A 5,742-nucleotide genomic window follows, 5' to 3' on the forward strand; every position below is an offset into this window, starting at 1 on the left:
CTGTGGAGGCTGGACATCAGACATAAATTCAGATATTTCACGAGGTGCTCAGCAGGTCTGGCAGCATCTATGGATAGAGAGAAAGCAAGTTCCATTTTCCTCATATAATACGCAAGGCGGATATGCAAAATGCTACCACCTGCTGATTTGAGATGACAGAGAAAATAAAAGCACCGCATGTCATATTGTTGCTCAGAAAGATGAACTTACAATTATCACACGGATACCTGTCAACACCCACAAGGGACATTTGAACTGAAGTTGGCCTTGTGTACAATGGAATCCAAACACATTCTAGCCTTTGTCTGAAGGGAATGAGTAGTAAATGGTCATGTTTTACATGGCCACCATCCTGCTCTTTCATAGGAGAGAGACAGTACGTGAAGGAGAACTGGGTGGTGTTTTAACTTGTTTGAGAGTCACCATGCTTCAGGAGAGGGGAGAGGTTCAGAAGGAGCATCCTTCAGGGTAGCCTCAGCTGGTGTGGGAATTGTACCCATGCTGTTGGCAAGGGTTGGCATGTCATGTATTACAAAAACCAGCCATCTAGCCAACTGAGCTATCTGGAACTATCAGCATACAACAGCTAAAACCCAAATGGACGTTATCTGTATGGTTCACTCTTGTCGTTTTCATGTATAACAACAGGGCGAGTCAAGCAAAGGCTGATAAGATTAAGGCGGCCTGCTGAAGATGTTGCAATTACCTGCATCCTACAAAAAATTGACCCTCTGTGTGATTGACCTGAATGCAAATTGCAGGCTTTAGCCAGAGCGAGGTTTCTAAATGCGATCTCCTGAAGTTTCTGGGCTGATTGAGGAGGACAATTTATTAAGCATTGCACCAATATAAAAACACAGCCATGCTTTTGAAAGATTCAGTTACATCTTTAATGTTGATCAGCCTTCAATTCGTCCAAATTGAATCGTCAATGCCTCCAAAGAGTTCCTTCTCAACTTGGTCTGTTTTATTTTCAGGCAGCAGTGTTGGTTTCTCCTCGAATGGGAAGAAGGTATGTTACATTTTAAGCCTAAATAGACCACAGCTATTTCCACAGGAAGTGCAGATAGATTTATACCTTACATCCGCGCAGTAAAACATTAACTATTGGTTCACATCAGACTGATCACAGGAAACACCTTAGAAAGTAGGAGCAGGAGTCGGCCATTCAGCCCTTCCAGGCTGCTCTCCCCATTCAATATTCTGGCCCTGACGGCTTTCTGAGGGCGAGAATCCCACAAGGTCCTTACATTTCGCGTCATCTCAGTCCTTACCCATCTCCTTTAGACTGCAACGCCCTGGTTCTTGACTTCCACCCAGTCATTGGGAATATCCTTCCTGCGTTTGCCCTAATTAGTCCTGTTAGAATTTTACATATTTCTATGAGATTCTACCCTTATTCTCCTAAACTGCAGTGAATATAATCCTAGCCAATCCAGTCTGTCTTCATGTGTCAAACCTGCCATCCCAGGAATCAGTCTGTGAAACCTTCACTGCACTCCCTCCATAGCCAGGACATCCTTTCTCAGATAAGGAGACCCCAAACTGCACACACAACACTCCAGGGTTTGGTCTCAGCCTGCACAATTGTAGCAAGACATCCCGGCTCCTGGGCTCGATTCCTCTCGCTTGAAGGCCGGCATCTCATTTGCCTCCTTCACCACCCGCTGCTCCTGTGATACTCACTTTCAGCGATTGGTGTACGGGGGACACGCAGGTCTCATTGCACCTCCCCCACTCCCAATCCATCACCGTTTGGATAATCACCACCTTCCTGTTTTTGCTCTCAGTTGGATAACCTCATGCTGATCTACATTAGCTGCCACTTACTGAATTGTCCAAATCACACTGAAGCATCTCTGTAGCCTCCTTCACAGCTCCCCTCTCCCCGAGCTTTGTGCCTGCCTTGAAACACAGTGGGAAATATCCAGCAATGCTTTATCAATGGAGTAGGTCACTCACTGTTTCACATTCCACTTCCAGTGCCTGGGGATAAGTGAGTTTCAAACTTGTGGCATTGCTGATGTTGGTGTTCCAGTTACTCCTGTACAGAATTAAAACATCACTGACCGTGACATTAAATAGTTGCCAGTTCATTGTCATTCACACCCAATTGGTAGCTACAGTATGTACCATCTACAAGATACACAACAGAAATTTCCCAAAGATCCCCAGACGGCACCTTCCTAACCCACAACCACATCCATCCAGAAGGACACGGGCAGCGGATACATGGCTACACCACCCCTTGTGTGTTCCCCTCCAAGCCGCTCACCATCCCAACTTGGAAATACATTGGCTGTTCTTTCAGTGTCACTGGGTGAAAATCCTGGAGTTCCCTCCTGAAGCGCATTGTGAGTCGACCTACAGGACATGGGGCTGGAGCAGCTCAAGAAGGCGGCTCAATACCACCTTCTCAAGAGGGCAGCTAGGGACAGGGCAACACATGCTGGGCCCAGCCAGCAATGCCAATGTCCCTGAGTGAATGGAAACAAATCAAAAGCCCTTTCAGCCTTTTCTGCTCCAAGCATCGACCTGAGCCTGCCCAGCCTCACTTCACGGGTGAAATGTTCTGACCCAGGCAATATCTTGGTGAATATCCCTCTGCACCCCCTCCAGTGCAATTACATCCTTACTATAGTGCGGAGACTGGAACTGCACACAGTGCTCCAGCTGCAGCCTCAGCAAAGTCCTGTACAGCTCTGACATCACCTTCCCACTTTTATCATCTGTATGGCACACCTCAGGCACAGGTGGGACTTGAACCCCAGCCTCCTGGCTCAGAGGTAGGGAGATTACCACTGCACTACCCAGATTCCTAACTTGTGGCACTGAACTTCCTGTTGGTGATTCCTGTTTTCCCACTGATATCCACTCCTACCTTTACCTACAAATGACCTCTCCCACCTCTTCACCTTCCTGCTCCCACTCAATTCCAATTCCATTCCAATATCATTCCAATTGCAGGACGCCAAGCCTGACCCCAATGATTCCTGTATCACATACGCCACACTGAACCTCAGCGAGCTCTCAGAGGAAGAAGATGGAGCGGATGGAAATGTTTACGAGAATATTCCACACAAGTAAGAAAGAAGAAGACAGATGAGAGGCGGGTCATTCGATTTTTATAGACTGTCTGGTGAAGAGGTACAATGTAACTCCTGTGTACAGATCCCAAACTTGTGAACTTTGCGATGGAAACCACGTTTCACACATTGGTCTGCTCTACTCATTGTGAAGCTAATTTCATGTTGTTGCATCTGTTGGTCTGTTCTGGACATTGCAGGCTGTTAGTTTTGTAAATTCAAAACTATTTCAGCAGCTGGTGGTCTTTGAAAATTTAATACCTGCCTCTCCTTCCCTCTCATGTACATGTTTGAGGATTGAGCTTTTCAGTTGAGCCATGTTTACGGGGAGGAAGACATCACCTGCCACCTTCTGCGCATGGAACAGGAATCCCCCCTATTCTGATCAACTTTGAACGGGAATTGCCAGAAGGATCTGACAGTTGGGAGATATATAAAAGGAGAAACCAGCCAATTTCAATGGTTACATTCCAGGGCGAAAGAGACCTGGGGTGTGGGGTTGGAAGGAGCAACTTCTGGCCCCACAGAAGGAACACACACTGAGCTGCAAGCCACTGAACAAACTGGATAGAAAAGGCATGGATGAAACAGAGTCTATACGGAAAAGACTAGATCTCCCAAAGAACCAAAACCCCTGCTGGACACTTCAACTCGGCTTTCTGAGATTCCAAAACCCATTGTGGGAACGGGAACGTAGGGGGTTTCTCTCCACTGCAGGTATTTTGGAAACGCCATATTGTCAGGATGGGGGAATCACACACCTCCAGAGTGGCAGGCTTGACCTTTGAATGGGGAAGCGATGGCCTCATGGGATTATCGCGGAACTGTTAATCCTGATGTTCCAGCTATGTTCCGGGGACCCGGGTTCAAATCCTGCAACACAGATGGTGCAATTTAAATTCATCAAAATTCTGTAATTGAGAGTCTGATGGTGACTGTGAATCAATTGTTGGGAAACCCCATCTGGTTCACTCATGTGATTTAAGGAAGGAAACTGCTATCCTTACCTGGCCTGGCCTTCATGTGATTCCAGACCCAGAGCAAAGTGGTTGACTTTTATCAGCCCCCTGGACAGCTATGGATGGGCAACAAATTTTGGCCTGGCCAGCAATGCCCTCATCCCATGAATTAAAAAATGTCGGCTTTTTAGTCCCGACATACAGACACTCTCGCTGCACCACAAAAGGGTTTGGGTTGATGTAAATACAGGCTTGGTAGAAGACGTTAAGATTTTAACATCGACGCCGTCTGGATCTGACAATTGCTGGCCACCAAGAAAGGAGCAGCGCAGGTCCGATTGCAAACTGGTGAACACCATCAGGGACAACACCAGCGCGAGGGCCAAATGTTCTGGTCAATAGGTACCAGGTACCTTTGAATGGAACAGCAGGACTGTGCTGATGAATTGTTCACATTAGAGTCAGTAAGGATGGTGACTGGCTTATTGCTATTTTTTAATCACGATGACCCCTCGTACAGGCGAAGGATGTGGGGCATTGCTGGGAAAGACAGCATTTGTGCCCCTCATCATAGAGTCATAGGGGCTATTTCTGTGCTCTGTGACTCTTTGGCCTAACTCGTCCATGCCAACCCGGTTTCCTAAACTGACCCAGCCCTGTTTACCTGTGTTTGAACCATATCCCTTCCAACCTTTCCTATCCATGTATCTGCCAAAATTTCTTTCAAATATTTATAATTTTACCCACCTCCACCACTTCCCCTGACAGCTCATTCCATATACCCACTACTATCTGTGCGAAAGATTTGCCCCTCAGGCCCCTTCTAAACCTTTCCCTTCTCACCTTAAACCTATGCCCTCCACTTTTGGAATCTCCAACCCTGGGGTAAAAGACCTTGGCTTTCACCTTATCTATGTCCCTCATGATTTTTAAAACCTTCAAAGGGTCACCCCTCCGCCTCCGATGCTCTGGAAAAAAAAACAGCCTATCCTTATAGCCCAAACTCTCCATTCCTGACAACGTGGTTATGTTCATTTTTTTCACCCTTTCCAGTTGAATAACATCCTTCCTGTAGCAACATGACCAGAACTGTACACAATACTACAAGAATATCCTTATCAATGCCTTGTACAGCCACAACATGATGTTCCAACTCCTGTCCTCCGTGCTGCTTTCCCGATCAATCACCATTTCGATAATAATCTGCATTCCTGTTTTCTTATTTCTCCCAAAGTGGTAGCCTCACATCAATCCACATCAAACTGCATCAGCCGTGCATTTGCCCACTCACTCAATTTGACCCAATCGCATGGAAGCATCTCTGCATCCTCCTTCACAGCTCCCCCTCCCTCCGAACCCTGTGTTGAGATGGAAAACTAAATGAAAACACAATGGTCCCGGTGGTTATGAAGCAATGGAAAGTATTGTTCATGGATGGTGTACATTGGGATGGGTTTAATCTATCGCTGTGTTATTGTAAATGTAATTTCTTGATGATATTTGCTTTTGTACACAACAATGCTGCCTTTGGAGATGAATAAAATTGTAACACACAACAAATTGGTGGATTTCTTTTTTAAAATCAAGGTGCGTTGGTGGAACCCCCGGTGATCCAATGTGAGGCGGGTATCAGAGACCGAACTTGGGGATTACTGTCAGGGACGGGAAGGTGATGCAAGGTGCAGTGAGCCAACACG

The sequence above is a fragment of the Stegostoma tigrinum genome, chromosome 44 (assembly GCF_030684315.1).
Source record: "Stegostoma tigrinum isolate sSteTig4 chromosome 44, sSteTig4.hap1, whole genome shotgun sequence".
Taxonomy (NCBI): Eukaryota; Metazoa; Chordata; class Chondrichthyes; order Orectolobiformes; family Stegostomatidae; genus Stegostoma; species Stegostoma tigrinum.